Source organism: Camellia sinensis, chromosome 12 (assembly GCF_055761805.1).
Source record: "Camellia sinensis isolate YWXY chromosome 12, ASM5576180v1, whole genome shotgun sequence".
NCBI classification, from domain to species: domain Eukaryota; kingdom Viridiplantae; phylum Streptophyta; class Magnoliopsida; order Ericales; family Theaceae; genus Camellia; species Camellia sinensis.
In genome coordinates, this window is record NC_138972.1 from 29,880,268 (window position 1) to 29,897,802 (window position 17,535).

The window sequence follows — 17,535 nt, forward strand, 5'->3', positions numbered from 1 at the left end:
TTACAACTCATATTAACAATACTTCAATGATTCAATTTCAAATGAGACTACGACTCATATTAACAATACTTCAATGTTTCAATTTCAAATGAGACTACGACTCATTAATAATACTTCAATTCATCTACGTTATGCAAACGCAATTAGGATTTTGGAACTTTCACCCTGGACACTCTGGCCAACTTAGTTATCATTGGAGTCCATCCCCTATCTCCTCCCAAATGCGATTTAGGAGTCTATCCCCTATCTTCTCCCAAACCGTATACATATGCAATGTATTTAAACACTTATCATATACAATGATCAAGCCAAACACATATTCAATGTGTTATCCCATCCGTCATATTCAATGACCTATTCAATTGATTAGTTTTAATTCACCTAATCATCATGCAGTGTCTACAATAATCAAGACTATCCTCCACCGATAGCCCAAAACAGTTATTTCTAAACAGATAATAAATTATCAAACAGATAAATTATCTACAATTTCAAAGGTGAGTAATCAATCAATCAATCCAACTCCACCATTAAACCTCATAATTATCCAATTTCATTATTTCCAACACAATTTCATATTTCCATAACTTTCCCAAACTAATTATACAAATTAATTCATCACAATAAATTAGGGTTTTTCTTCCCCTTTTCTCAACATTGACTCAAAGGTCCAAATATCATCAATAAACATCAATAACCTTATTTTAAGACCCAAAATATCCATGTACGGATCAAAAGAACAAAACCCCTCTTTATACAGTTTGAAACCCTAACACCCAAAATTTCCCAACTTCAACATTAAATCAAAATGACCAAAAGTTTATGTCAAAGACCATAAATATGAGTAGTTATCCCTACCCCAAATTTCGGAGCTCAAAGGAGAAGATGAAGAAATTCGAAGTTGCTCCAAACCCAAAGATTTTCGGATCAAAATGGGGGTCTTGCAAAGCTCTACCACTTTAATGAAGGCACAAGGGTTGGGTCTCACTAAACCAAGATCAAAATGTAGAGAGAGAGAGAGAGTTCTAGAGAGAGGAGCTCTTAAATTAGGGTTTTGAAAAGCTAGAGAGAGAGAATGGCCCGAAAAAGTGATTTAAAATGCTAAAATTCGAATTGATATACAACACAGTCCGCTCGAGCGTGGAACGCCCTGCTCGAGCGTCAGACACAGACTCACGCTCGAGCGTGAAAAGCGTCGCTCGAGCGTCGATCGCATACTTCCAGAAGTTCTGCAGACGAAGGTCCTCGCTCGAGCGTGAAAGTGGACGCTTAAGCGTCCGATGACCTGCAGAAAAAAAAAATATTGGAGACTGAATAATTCCACTCGAGCGCCAAACTGCCCGCTCGAGCGGAGGAACAAAAGCAAAGGGCCCGCTCGAGCGTCAAAAGCCCCGCTCGAGCGTGAAGGCCAAAATCTGGGCATCAACTCTTGGTTTCCAAACACAACCAACCTGTTTCAAACCTACCCAACACAACCTAAGACTCAAATACAAAGAGTAAATGATGGAAATGAGAATAAGACAACAACCAACATCCATGGACCCGAGCCCGAAATACAATTAAATAATGAAGAGAAAACCGGGATCGCTATAACTTAACCTTTTCTTTGTCTTAGAAACCTGCTTATATCCTTTGCTCATCATTTCCTCGCATGTCCCGACCTGTCACGTTGGCCGAAAGTCTACGTTTTAACTCGCCTTGTTCATGGTGAAACCGTTCTGCCCCGACGTGAAGGGGTTATCGCATTAAATGCCGAAGTGGAACTCATTAATGGCTGATGTGTGGTGTAATAACTTTGCAGGATCTTTGTCTGCTTATGTGGCTGGTTCTTCTCTTGACAGGTGTTCTAATGCCATTGGTCTTGGGTGTAACGTTGGGCCCCAGCAATGTTGGGTTTTAGTGTTTGAATTATGTATTGGGCCCAAAGTGGTGGGTCAACAGTCCTTGTAGGCCCACCTACGTCAAATGTGAATAGTAACATGTCAATGTGAATGTTCACACTGTCAATGTGAATATTCATATTGTAAAATATAAATGTTCACATCACCAAATTGCTAACCGTTGAAAAAATATTTGTATGGGTAGAAATGTCCATAAAATACTTTAATATGAGAATTAGGATTTGGTAGATCAAATGTTCAAATAATAAGACTAATTGAAATATAAGAATATCTTATGCACTAATTGAGATACAAACACTTGAAAATAGATTTTTTTAATAAATCTCCTATTTTTTTAATTTTATTTTATCATTATTTTTATATTATTATTTTTTATCAATTAAAAGCTAGTTGTCTCCCCTTAACAATAAAATAAAATATGTTCACTCACTCTTTTCCTAATCGGACCCAAAATTGACACTTGAATTTGAAATTGTATTAAAAAAATAATAATAATATTCATATTTTAATAAAATTATCAAATTATAATATGCAAAAATGGTGGAGATGCTTTGATGTCAATGCATGAGATAGGAATCCTAAGATTAATTGAATTGTGTACAGGGATGACTTCAACCTCCACGTCCACCTACCAATCTATCAGATAGACACCACACCACACCACACCACACCACGTTCAAACAGTGTAGTAGCTACAGTGTGTAATAGTGTGTAATTTAAATAATTAAAAAAATTAACATTATATTTTATGCATCACTCAAGTTTTAAGTGTGTGTTTTTTTTTTTATCAATCTGTGTTCGGTTTAAGTCTTATCTTCTTTTCTATTTTTTTTTTTATATATATAGTATAGATGTCACAATTTCACAATTATAAAATTTTCACTATTCATCCAAGTAGCAAAAATACTAAAGATAAAAATAAAACAAAAAACTATTAAAAATTTTATACAATATTTACATAGAATTGAGTTTCATAAATAAAAAGTTTCACACGCATGCGCATATTACATTAAATTTTAAATAATTTTTGTAAAATCCTAACATTACTAAAAATTGTAGCTGCCCATCAAAACCACGATGACACTAAGAAATCCACACAAGTAATTATTGACTAATTTGCCGAATTAACTGACATTTTATAACGTTATACAGTCGAAGTACACGTAAATTGGTTTCAACATTTGCTATAAAAAAAAATGCTCACACAGTCTTTCGTCCCATGGTAGTATCACTTACATAAAGTTTTACCTAAAGAGCGCAATTTGAGATAAAAGTTGAAATTGTATTTTGATAAGACGAGCTTACAGAATAATATGAATTTAAAAAATAATTTCTAAATAATTTGAAGTTAAAATCACATGAATTTAGTATTAAAAAAAATAAAAAACAAAAAACCTTTACTTAAAGCTTGTTTTGGGTGCCAGCCACCCAAAAAAAAAAAAAAAACAACAACAACAACAAAACAATGATACATTTGGAGTCATCCATTAAAAACAATTTGGGTCATTTTTTAGTAAATCTTGTAACATTCTGCAAAATTTTCTTCATTGCTTGAGCAAAGAAGTGTTCGCTTGAGTGGTCTTTGAGGTCTTTCAGTATTTTGGTTTACAGCCTAAACTTCTGAGAGTTCGTGTTCTACGCTTGAGCGAAGGTTTCATCGCCCGAGCGGTCTTATGTCTCTGACGCTCGAGTGAAGGTTCTATCGCTCGAGCAATCTGTTTGGGATCAACACTTTAAAAAGTCATGTTTAGGTCACTTTTCTTTATTCTTTCCAGATTTTCTCTCTCTCTCCTCTTCCTCTTTTCTGCCATTGTTGAGTTCCAAACCTCCTAAAAGCTTAGTTTTCATCTACTTAGACTGAGAATCTCATCCTAGTCCCTTTTACAAAATGGTGAGCACGATGAGGGCTTTCTATTAATTTGAGCAGATCGTGTTTTCGTTGAAGTTGGTATTTTGGGTTTTTTCATCTTCTTGCTAAAGGTAGGGATTCTTTGCTTATCTTCAATATTTTCATATAGATAGATGGGTGGTATGCTTTTATTGCATAAAACCTTATGTTAAAAGGGATTTTCTTGAAAAGCATGTAAAGGGAGTTAGGGTTTCCAAGTGAAAAGAGTTAAGGTATAGCGATCCCGGGTTTACCCTTGTTATACCGTGATCCGGACATGTGTCCGTGGATGTTGGTAGTTGTTTATTATCTTGTTTGCATCCTTTTTACTTTGTATTTGAGTTATAGGATGTGTTGAGCGGGTTTGTTACAGGTTGGTTGAGTTTAGAAACCAAAACTAGTTGCCCAGATTTTTGGCCTGTACGCTCGAGCGGAGGTTTTGGCGCTCGAGCGTAGATTACATCCATCCAGTATCTTGTTGTGCAGTGTTGTGAGCTCGAGCGTAGGGTTGGGAGCTCGAGCGGAGGCCTGGTTCTGCAAAAGTGCTGGGCGAGTGCATTCTGCGCTCGAGCGGGAGGTTGGCCGCTCGAGCGTAAGTCTGTGAGTGGCCGCTCGAGCGGGGTGTTTTACGCTCGAGCGGAGACCTGGGTTAAAGTTCCGAAATTGTGACTTTTCAAATCACTTTTTCACTTTCTCTTCTCTCTCTTACTTTTCCAAAATCACCATTGTTGAGCCTCTCACTCTAGACTCTACCTTCTCTCTAGGTTTTGATCTAGTAGGAGTGATTTACTCACCTTTGGCCTTTACAAAAAGGTTGTTGATCGTCGAGGGCTTCATTTTAATCTGAAAAAGGTTGGATTTGGAGCAAGTTGATCTTGGAGTCTTCATCTCCTTTTGGGCTAAAACTTCGAGGTAGGGATAACCTACTCCTCTCTATGGGTTTTGTCTTTAAATTTTGGTATTTTGAGATGTTGGGCTTGGTTTGGTAATTTGTGAAAGTTTGGGGCTTTTGTGCAATTATACAAAAGTTGGGGTTTTATTTATAATAAACCTAGATGCATGTTTAGCATAAAAAAAAAATGGAATGATTGCTGAATCATTGAAGAAAATGGGACCTAAGGGTTGAAATGGTAATTATGGAAAATGGCCTAATTACATTGTTTAATTAATTGGGATAATTAATTGGTGAGAAATGAGGAAATGAAATGTTGATTGAATATCCATTTGCGCATTTATTTTCTGTTTTAGAAATAACTGCTTGGGGCTATCGGTGGAGGATAGTCGTGATTGTTGTAGACAATGTATGTTGATTAGGCAAACTGAAACTAATCAATGGAATGTGTTATGGAACTTGACAGTTGCTAGAATACATTAATTGTTTGTATTGTGTGATTGTATATAGAACCAATGTGTTTATATACGTTATGTGTAGAGGAGGAGATAGGGGATGTACTCCGCGGTTTAGGGGAAGATAGGGGATGGACCTCTAAACCGGATAGGTATTTGGAGGAGATAGGGGATGTACTCCGTAGACAGAGCTCATATGCTTGTCTAGAGAAGTGAAGATAGAGCTCATATGCTTATCTTTGTGAAGTGAAGTGTGGATACAGCTTGTATGCTTATCTGTGGATATTGTTGACATACATATCTGTTGTAGAGTGTGGATACAGCTTGTATGCTTATCTGTGGATATTGTTGATATACATATCTGTTGAGAATGTGGATATAGCTTTTATGCTTATCTGAATGTGAGATATAGTTTTTATACATATCTGTGGAAATGATGATAGAGCTAGCATGCTTATCTGTTGAAAAAGGGAAAATGAAAAGTAATTGGGACTTGTAAGTCGTTGACATAAATATGTAATTTATGTGATTGAATCAGTGTTGACCAACTATCAATTGCTAATGTTTTAGTCATTGTTCATGGTTGGTTTAGTGTATTTCTACTGGGCTGTGGCTCACCCTATATGGGAATATCATTTTCAGGTACAGGAAGCATGCCACCTCCAAGGACATAGCTGGGAGGCTAGTGGCGGGCATAGTTTTGTCGTTTTACTTTTGATGTATTACATGTAATTTCAAGCCAAGGGCTTAATGTGTAAACGAGTTAGAACTCTTTGTTGTAACCAAGTGTTAACTTGGAAAGCTGTAAGCCCGTAGGGCATTTTGTTATGAGATTAACATGTAATACTTAAGTAATGGAACTCTAATGAATGAAAGAATGTGGTTAGTTTATATGTAAATGCATGTCTTATCTGATGGGTTTATTGTTATTATTTTGAGGGCGTTACAACTTGGTATCAGAGCGTACCGGGTTCGAATACTTTGGGTACGTGGGAAGTGATTAGTATCACAATGGGTTTGTCTCGCTTGATAGAGACTTAGATGTAGTATCATATGCTATGTGCTTAAATGCTAACATGCTTATGTGACTATGTGGGTATGGGATTTAATTTCTGGGATATTGATTGGATCCTTGAGTTTCTGGGAGTCTTGTTGGAAAAGCACTTGATCAATGCTATTTCTAACCGGAACTCTAGTAACGCCTCGGGACTATTATTATCCGGAAATGAAGTTCGTAAGTGCTTATGTGTTTATGTGCTTATGTGGAATGAATTACAGTTGTCCAGGCATTAGGACGTGAGTGTTTAGTTTCGGCACATTTATGAATGTGCTAACGTTCTGTGTTGCCTTTATTAGGATGTCAGGACGAGGAAGAGGTGCTAGGCGTGGTAGACCTGCGAGGCAGGAAGTACCGTTACAGGGTGAGATCCCGGCAGTGCAGGAGGGAGTTGGGCAGGCCAATGTGGCCGAGCCAGTAGGTCAGCAGGCTATGGGTGCCTTGGCCAGAGAGATAGCAGGAGCTTTAGGTATTCTTAGAGCTGGGAATCAGGCAGCTGAGGCAGGGCCTTCCTTCTTGAAGAGGGAGTTCTTTCGGTGTAATCCGGACGAGTTTATCGGGGATCCTAAAGAGCCGCTTAAGGCAGATGAATGGCTCGAACAGACAACGAAGACGTTTGAGATGCTTGGCATCGAGGACGGAGCACTGAAAGTGACCTTGGCATCCTTCCAACTGAAGGGAGATGCGGGTCAATGGTGGAAGTACGAGAAAGCTCGTGTTGGTGGTACTTGGGAGGCGTTTGTGAATGCTTTTCAGGAGAGGTTTTTGTCTGCAGTAGCAAGGGAGAAGCTGAGGGATCAGTTTAGCCGGCTTAATCAGCAGGGCTTGTCGGTGGCCGAGTTTGAGGCTACTTTTACCAGTTTGTCTAGGTTTGCACCTGAACTGGTGGCGTCTGAGGAACGCCGTTGCTATGAGTTTGAGCGGAAGTTGAGGCGGGGCCTCAAGTTGAGAATTGGTGGGTCTTATATTCGAGAGTATAGACACCTAGTGGACGCTGCAGCTCATATGGAGCTTATGATGCAGGAGGAGGATGAGGGTCAGAGAGGCTCCAAGAGGAGCCAGGATAGTCAGAGTGATGGCAGGAGACAGAAGGGTTATAACCCTCAGCAGTCGCAGGGTGGTGTTGCTAGATCGACCTTCCCAGTGCCAAGTGCAGGCTCCGGGAGAGGTGGTCAGGGGGATTTCACCTGTTACAAGTGTGGCCAGATGGGTCACAAGGTTTCAGTTTGCCCGCAGAAGGGTGGGGGTCAGAAAGCTGCTTCTTCTTCAGCTAGACCGCAGAGTCAGAGTTTGGGCAGGGGGCAGCTCTTGATTTGTTATCAGTGTGGACAACCTGGGCACATGAAGAGGTTTTGCCCACAGTTGAGTGCCACTTCGGGAGCGTCTGGTTCTAGACAGACGCAGGGTTTCCAGCCAGCTCAGTCTGTGCAGGCCTCGAGGGCCAATCCGGGAGTTTCGTCATCCCAGTCTGTGCAGCAGTCTTTTGCTCCGAGAGGTGAGCAGGTAGACCAGGGGCCTATGGGGCGCGTGTATGCTGTTACCGCGCAGGATTTAGTACCGGCTCCATCAGTAGTGAGAGGTACTTTTCTGTTTTGCAACTCAGTTGCTAATGTGTTGATAGACACGGGTGCATCTCATTCTTTTGTATCTGCTGCATTTGCATCTGTTTTGGAATTGGAGTTAGCACAGTTAGCATCTCCTATTTGTGTGGTATCGCCTTTGGGCGGTGAGTTGATTCTGAAACAGGGTGTTAGAGGATGTGATATAGAGGTCGCCGATTATAGGCTTCCTTTTCCGTTTGTTGTCATGCCCATGAAGGGTTTTGATGTTATTTTGGGTATGGACTGGTTATCGTCATACCGGGCTGTTATTGATTGCTACCGCCAGAGGGTTACATTGTGTACCTTGAGCGGGGAGTGGTTCCATTTCTTGGGAGACCGGGTTGGTAGTGTTTTGCCACCGGGGTATGATTCGCGAGGGCGAAGTGAGCTTAGTAGTCTACTTGCCAGTTCTGAGAGTGGTGAGTGTGGTGAGACCCAGGTTGTGTTACCGAGGGTGGTTTGTGAGTATTCGGATGTCTTTCCCGAAGATCTTGTTAGTTTGCCACCTCACCGAGAGATAGAGTTTTCTATTGATTTAGTGCCTGGTACGGCGCCGATTTCTATGGCACCTTACCGTTTTGCTCCAGCAGAGTTGGTTGAGTTGAAAGTTCAGCTCCAGGAATTGCTAGATAAGGGTTTTGTTCGCCCTAGTGTTTCACCATGGGGAGCGCCGGCCCTCTTTGTTAAAAAGAAAGATGGCGCCTTGAGATTGTGTATAGACTACCGGAAGTTGAATCGGGCTACGGTTAAGAATAAGTATCCTATGCCCCGTATAGATGATTTGTTTGACCAGTTGAAGGGTTCCCGTTGTTTCTCTAAGATAGACTTGAGATCGGGTTACCATCAGTTGAGGGTCAGGGAGGAAGATATTCCTAAGACGGCATTCCGTACGCGGTATGGCCATTACGAGTTTCTGGTGATGCCATTCGGGCTTACCAATGCACCGGCAGTCTTTATGGACTTGATGAACCGGATTTTCCGGGAGTTCTTAGACCGATTTGTGGTCGTCTTCGTGGACGACATTCTTATCTATTCGCCTTCTGAGGAGGAGCACGAGGCACACTTGAGAGTGGTGCTTGAATTACTTAGAGCCCATAGGCTGTATGCCAAGTTTGGGAAGTGTGAGTTCTGGCTGAGGGAAGTCAAATTCTTAGGCCACATGGTATCCGGGGAAGGGGTGTCTGTTGATACATCCAAGGTTGAGGCAGTGCAAGATTGGGCACAGCCTAAGAGTGTGTTTGAGATCCGCAGTTTTCTGGGATTAGCTGGGTATTACCGTCGGTTTGTGAAAGATTTCTCCAGGTTAGCGTCACCGTTGACTAGACTGACTCGGAAGGGAGTCAAGTTTGTGTGGAGTGAGACTTGTGAAAAGTCGTTCCAAGAGTTGAAAGTTAGATTGACTACCGCTCCGGTGTTGATTATTCCGGAGAGAGGGTTGGGTTATGCGGTTTATTGTGATGCCTCACGAGAGGGTTTAGGTTGTGTGTTGATGCAAGAGGGGAAAGTGGTAGCTTATGGCTCACGTCAGTTGAAAATACACGAGAAGAATTACCCCACACACGACCTAGAATTAGCAGCTGTGATCTTTGCCTTGAAAATCTGGAGGCACTACCTTTATGGTGAGAGGTTCGAGGTATTCTCGGATCATAAGAGTTTGAAGTATCTGTTTACACAGAGAGACTTGAATCTGAGGCAGAGGAGATGGATGGAGTTCATCGAGGATTATGATTTTGAGTTACATTATCATCCGGGAAAGGCCAATGTTGTGGCCGATGCCCTTAGTAGGAAGACCATTAGTGATGTTGCTTGTATAGCCATCCGGGAATGGGAGATGTTGGGAGCACTTGGCGAGTTTGGTTTGCTATTGGGCGAATCTGTTGAGGCTGCGGCCTTGTTTTCCGTTGTTGCGCAACCTACACTTGTGACTAGAGTGTTAGAGGCACAGAGAGGTGACCTTGAGGTAGAATCCCTCCGAGAGAAGATCCCCAGTGGGAAAGTTGAGAAGGGTTTGACGGTGTATCCCGACCTGAGTGTGAGATACCGAGACCGTTTGTTTGTACCGGAGGCTTGCCGTGAGGAAGTACTCCGAGAGTTTCACCATTCGCGCCTTGCGGTGCATCCGGGAGGTACTAAGATGTATCGGGATTTGGGTCGCCAGTTTTGGTGGCGGGGTATGAAGAGAGATGTGGCTGTTTTCGTATCGAAGTGCCTTACTTGCCAGCAAGTGAAGGCCGAGCATCAGAGGCCAGCGGGTTTGTTGCAACCCTTGCCTATTGCCGAGTGGAAGTGGGAGCATGTCACTATGGACTTCGTTGTAGGTCTTCCGAAGACTCAGCGGGGTAGTGATGCTATTTGGGTGGTTGTAGACCGGTTGACTAAGTCGGCGCACTTTATTCCTATGCGCGTGAGAGATTCGGTAGATCATCTTGCCGATTTGTATATTCGGGACGTAGTGAGATTGCACGGGGTCCCAGTGACGATCGTCTCAGATAGAGATCCTCGTTTTACTGCTAGGTTGTGGCAGAGTTTGCAGAGTGCCTTGGGCACTAAGTTGACCTTTAGTACGGCTTATCATCCTCAGACTGACGGACAGTCCGAACGTACTATTCAGATCCTCGAGGATATGCTTCGGGGTTGTGTCCTGGACTTCAGTGGGACGTGGGAAAGACACTTGCCATTGGTAGAGTTTGCCTACAACAACAGTTTTCAGTCTAGCATCGGTATGGCACCGTTTGAGGCCTTATATGGCCGACCGTGTAGGTCTCCAGTTTGTTGGGCCGAGGTGGGTGATGCACCTTTGTTGGGTCCGGAGTTGGTTAGGGAGACGACGGAGAAAGTTGAGCTTATCCGTAGGAGGCTTGTTACAGCCCAGAGTCGACAAAAGAGTTATGCCGACCGTAGGAGGAGGCCTTTGGCGTTTGAGATAGGTGATCATGTCTTTCTGAAGATATCACCTAGGCGAGGCCTGATGAGGTTTGGGAAGAGTGGGAAGTTATCCCCTCGGTTTATTGGTCCTTTTGAGATTCTTGAAAGGATAGGTGAGGTTGCTTATCGGTTAGCCTTACCGCCGCAGTTGTCCGGAGTGCATGACGTGTTTCATGTGAGTATGCTTCGGAAGTATGAGCCAGATCCATCACATGTGTTGGATTGGACTGATTTAGAGGTAGATGAGGATGCCTCGTATGAGGAGAGACCAGTACGGGTCTTGGATAGGCGGGATCAGGTCCTGCGTGGTAAGACCATTCCTTTGGTGAAAGTCTTGTGGAAACATCACGGAGTGGAGGAAGCCACTTGGGAACGTGAGTTGGAAGTCCGAGAGAAATATCCGGACTTGTTTATTGATATGTAATCTTGTATTTAAATTTTACAGTTTGTTGAACTTAAGAGCTTTTATATATGCCTTAAGTTGTGAAACATTGAAAATGTTTTGGTTATTGGAAGTATGTTTTGGAACTTGCCTCTTATGGAAGTTGAAAGTGACATTATATCTGTTGAATATATTGTTGAAATTGAAAAGATAGTGCATAATGATGATGCATGTTGGAAGTACTTATGTTGTTTACATATTGTGGAATGTCTCTTGTTAAAAGGGATGGGATGACCGGTAATGGGTCGAATTGTTGAATGTTAAAATGTAACATTGTTTAAAATGGAGGAAAACTTGTTTTTGAAAACTTGTGTTTAATTTCGGGGACGAAATTCTTTAAGGGGGGGAGGTTATAGCGATCCCGGGTTTACCCTTGTTATACCGTGATCCGGACATGTGTCCGTGGATGTTGGTAGTTGTTTATTATCTTGTTTGCATCCTTTTTACTTTGTATTTGAGTTATAGGATGTGTTGAGCGGGTTTGTTACAGGTTGGTTGAGTTTAGAAACCAAAACTAGTTGCCCAGATTTTTGGCCTGTACGCTCGAGCGGAGGTTTTGGCGCTCGAGCGTAGATTACATCCATCCAGTATCTTGTTGTGCAGTGTTGTGAGCTCGAGCGTAGGGTTGGGAGCTCGAGCGGAGGCCTGGTTCTGCAAAAGTGCTGGGCGAGTGCATTCTGCGCTCGAGCGGGAGGTTGGCCGCTCGAGCGTAAGTCTGTGAGTGGCCGCTCGAGCGGGGTGTTTTACGCTCGAGCGGAGACCTGGGTTAAAGTTCCGAAATTGTGACTTTTCAAATCACTTTTTCACTTTCTCTTCTCTCTCTTACTTTTCCAAAATCACCATTGTTGAGCCTCTCACTCTAGACTCTACCTTCTCTCTAGGTTTTGATCTAGTAGGAGTGATTTACTCACCTTTGGCCTTTACAAAAAGGTTGTTGATCGTCGAGGGCTTCATTTTAATCTGAAAAAGGTTGGATTTGGAGCAAGTTGATCTTGGAGTCTTCATCTCCTTTTGGGCTAAAACTTCGAGGTAGGGATAACCTACTCCTCTCTATGGGTTTTGTCTTTAAATTTTGGTATTTTGAGATGTTGGGCTTGGTTTGGTAATTTGTGAAAGTTTGGGGCTTTTGTGCAATTATACAAAAGTTGGGGTTTTATTTATAATAAACCTAGATGCATGTTTAGCATAAAAAAAAATGGAATGATTGCTGAATCATTGAAGAAAATGGGACCTAAGGGTTGAAATGGTAATTATGGAAAATGGCCTAATTACATTGTTTAATTAATTGGGATAATTAATTGGTGAGAAATGAGGAAATGAAATGTTGATTGAATATCCATTTGCGCATTTATTTTCTGTTTTAGAAATAACTGCTTGGGGCTATCGGTGGAGGATAGTCGTGATTGTTGTAGACAATGTATGTTGATTAGGCAAACTGAAACTAATCAATGGAATGTGTTATGGAACTTGACAGTTGCTAGAATACATTAATTGTTTGTATTGTGTGATTGTATATAGAACCAATGTGTTTATATACGTTATGTGTAGAGGAGGAGATAGGGGATGTACTCCGCGGTTTAGGGGAAGATAGGGGATGGACCTCTAAACCGGATAGGTATTTGGAGGAGATAGGGGATGTACTCCGTAGACAGAGCTCATATGCTTGTCTAGAGAAGTGAAGATAGAGCTCATATGCTTATCTTTGTGAAGTGAAGTGTGGATACAGCTTGTATGCTTATCTGTGGATATTGTTGACATACATATCTGTTGTAGAGTGTGGATACAGCTTGTATGCTTATCTGTGGATATTGTTGATATACATATCTGTTGAGAATGTGGATATAGCTTTTATGCTTATCTGAATGTGAGATATAGTTTTTATACATATCTGTGGAAATGATGATAGAGCTAGCATGCTTATCTGTTGAAAAAGGGAAAATGAAAAGTAATTGGGACTTGTAAGTCGTTGACATAAATATGTAATTTATGTGATTGAATCAGTGTTGACCAACTATCAATTGCTAATGTTTTAGTCATTGTTCATGGTTGGTTTAGTGTATTTCTACTGGGCTGTGGCTCACCCTATATGGGAATATCATTTTCAGGTACAGGAAGCATGCCACCTCCAAGGACATAGCTGGGAGGCTAGTGGCGGGCATAGTTTTGTCGTTTTACTTTTGATGTATTACATGTAATTTCAAGCCAAGGGCTTAATGTGTAAACGAGTTAGAACTCTTTGTTGTAACCAAGTGTTAACTTGGAAAGCTGTAAGCCCGTAGGGCATTTTGTTATGAGATTAACATGTAATACTTAAGTAATGGAACTCTAATGAATGAAAGAATGTGGTTAGTTTATATGTAAATGCATGTCTTATCTGATGGGTTTATTGTTATTATTTTGAGGGCGTTACATAAGGGAACATGATTATGTGCTTTAAGGTAGAAAGCTCCAAATTTTATCCAAACCCTAGCTTTGAATTTTATTTTAACATGGAGTTTTTCTTCAATTGGTCTTTGATTCTTGAAATTGAGTTGATGCTTGGTTGAATTGGGTATGAATGTTGATTATTAGATGTTATGAGAACAATCCTTGTGGGATAGGTTTATGTTATAGTAATTGGTAATGGAATTTGGTGTTATGAACTATCGGAAGTGTATGATATTAAATGGGTTGTGTAATTTAAATAAAAGAAGTTGTGATTGAAGTGTGTGAAAAACAAATCATATTTATTTATAAAGAAATTTTTTTAACCTTTATTATTAAATGTGACGTTGGTGTAATTTTTCTAAATCGAAACAAGGAATTGATGGGTTAAAGTTTTGGAAAGAGGGTCCGTTTCCTGCCGGCTTGTGACCAGTAAAGCATGGCGCTTGATAGAGGTTTTGACTTCCTTCTGGAGTAGTGCCCGATAAAGCGTGTAGATTGTTAGGCTATATGGAGGTTCTGTTTTCCTTCTGGTTAGCCATCGGCAAAGCGTGGTGCTTGAGATAGATTCCAGCTTTCCTTCCGGAGTAACGCCTAGTAAACTGTGTTGGAATGGCTTGGTTGACGAAGTCGGGTGTTGACATGTAGATATTTTTCATTAATTATGTGATAATTTTGTATGTGTGAAGGTGATGAATGGTATTGGAGAATTGAAATGTGTAAGTGGGATAAAATTGAAACAAATTGAATTGTATAACTTCATTGTATGAAATGTGTTGCTATGTGTATGTGTTTAGTGTTTTGTGAGTGTTGGTAAGGTGACGAGTTTTGGAATAATTAATGAGTATGAAATATGAACTAGAAGAAGTAAATGATTAGTTGGCCTAAAACCTTTATCTAAGGCAAAAGAGATTTAAAGAAATCATTCAACTGAGTTCTGAAAAGTTAAAAAGGTAATAAAAGAGTCCTATAAGATATGTTAAGTGAGATTTTTGCAAAAGAGTATCTATATATGTAATATATTTTGCATTTACAAGAATACATTATTACTTATGTATCACCTCATAACTTTCATGATCACATATATCTATTGATTTTATTGTTGAGAATCACTGTAGATCTCTACTGGACCTTGTGTTTATCCCATGTTATTTAACCATTTTTCAGAGACGGAGTCGGTTACAACAAATTGAAGATCAAGAAGTTATTTATTGTCTTATGAGTCCATTCACTGTGAATTGTAAATGAATGATTAAAGGGTTGTAGTGTTGAGGTGGTTTATTCTGTGTAATTATTTTTTTTGAAGTCTTTCATGTAAGCCCTTTGAGGGATGTGTTGCAAATATTTGTATTGAACATTTCTATTATTATAATTCTATGGGAGAGAACCTCATTTATTTTATTTAGTTTGTTTTGCTTCTATAACTATAATTTGGAAATGGACTTTTATAAGGAATTTGGTAATATATTCGAGTAATAAAATCTGGGGTGTGGCAAATCTCATTTGTAAGACTAATGTTCCATCTAGTCTATTCCTTTTCCTAATATTCCAATATTCCAATAGGTCCCATAGCTGGTAATATGACTGAAACACCCCTTCCAAAATTTTCGTTTGTCCCTTGGGTTTGAAAACAACAGAAGCCGAAATATAGAAACTGCTCCAAAGAAATTGGAAAAGATCATGCATTATCCTAAATTGTGTGATTCTCCATCTACTACCAGTCTTCATTGTGTCGTCAGCCACCATAACCACTCCTGCCATCGTGAAGAACGCCTACTGTGAACATTCACATCGGTTCATCATGATAGCCCAAACGACTCAGAATGGGAACCAAGCATAAGTTATTTTCACTCGTTGTGTATCATCATCAAACCCTAACTATTTTATGTGAACTTTTTTTACCTTTTCTGATGCCAAAAATCACATTGTTTATGTTCATATTGTAATTGTTTTTTATACAAAACCCATGATTTACGTATGGAACGATATATCCATTACCAATGGATGTGAACTTCACATTCTTTGCGAATTTGTAAATGTACATATTGATTGAACATAAGAACTAGGATTAGTTCTTTTGGTTGTGCCCTAATCAGGTATAGTGTACTGTCAAATTTTTTGGTATTAGAAAGTCAATGTGAATATTCACATTGTTGTCAGTTGCTTTATAATTTTGTACACATAACCTTGTGAAATTTGGTTATATCTACTTATTTGTTGTTTTATTCCTGATAACATTCATATCAGCATTTTGGTTGTGCATAAACGTATGCTTTATATGTATGAATGTGAATGTTGTCATATATATTTTGCATTGTGAACATTCACTTTATCCTCAACACTATGGATTATGGTTGTATGGGCATATCAATTAGTTTGATGATAACTTTAACATAAACATTCACTACAAGAAAATGCACAATTGGCGACCACTTTTGCCGACTAAAAATATTTTGGTTGCCAAAAGTTGTGGAATTGGCGACCAAAAATTATGTTAGTCGGTAAAAGTACAATATTTAGCTACTAAACTTTTTTAGTCGGGGTATATTAATTTTTGGTGACTAAAAAAAAAATTAGTCGCTAAAAATCTCACAATTGGCGACTAAAAAAAAATTAGTCGCTAAATTTGCCACAATTGGCGACTAAAAAATTATTTTGGTCGCGGTATATATAGTTTTGGCAACTAAAATACTTTAGTCGCTGAAAGAAAAATAAAAATTTATTTTTTATCTTTCGCGACCAAAAGTTTGGTCGGCAAAACTTTAATTTCAGCGACTAAATAATATTTTGGTCGCCGTATATATAGTTTTGGCAACTAAAATATTTTCGTCGCTGAAAGAAAAATAAAAAATTATTTTTTATCTTTCGCGACAAAAAGTTTGGTCGGCAAAACTTTAATTTCAGCGACTAAATAATATTTTGGTCGCTGTATATATAGTTTTGGCAACTAAAATATTTTCGTCGCTGAAAGAAAAATAAAAAATTGTTTTTTATCTTTCGCGACCAAAAGTTTGGTCGGCAAAACTTTAATTTCAGCAACTAAATAATATTTTGGTCGCCGTATATATAGTTTTGGCAACTAAAATATTTTCGTCGCTGAAAGAAAAATAAAAAATTGTTTTTTATCTTTCGCGACCAAAAGTTTGGTCGGCAAAACTTTAATTTCAGCGACTAAATAATATTTTGGTCGCCGTATATATGGTTTTGGCAACTAAAATATTTTCGTCGCTGAAAGAAAAATAAAAAATTGTTTTTTATCTTTCGCGACCAAAAGTTTGGTCGGCAAAACTTTAATTTCAGCGACTAAATAATATTTTGGTCGCCGTATATATGGTTTTGGCAACTAAAATATTTTCGTCGCTGAAAGAAAAATAAAAAATTGTTTTTTATCTTTCGCGACCAAAAGTTTGGTCGGCAAAACTTTAATTTCAGCGACTAAAAATTATTTTGGTCGTGGTATATATAGTTTTGGCAACTAAAATATTTTCGTCGTTGAAAGAAAAATAAAAAATTATTTTTTATCTTTCGCGACCAAAAGTTGGGTCGGCAAAACCTTAATTTCAGCGACTAAAAATTATTTTGGTCGCGGTATATATAGTTTTGGCAACTAAAATATTTTAGTCGCTGAAAGAAAAATAAAAATTTATTTTTTATCTTTCGCGACCAAAAGTTTGGTCGGCAAAACTTTAATTTCAGCAACTAAATAATATTTTGGTCGCCGTATATATAGTTTTGGCAACTAAAATATTTTCGTCGCTGAAAGAAAAATAAAAAATTGTTTTTTATCTTTCGCGACCAAAAGTTTGGTCGGCAAAACTTTAATTTCAGCGACTAAATAATATTTTGGTCGCTGTATATATAGTTTTGGCAACTAAAATATTTTCGTCGCTGAAAGAAAAATAAAAAATTGTTTTTTATCTTTCGCGACCAAAAGTTTGGTCGGCAAAACT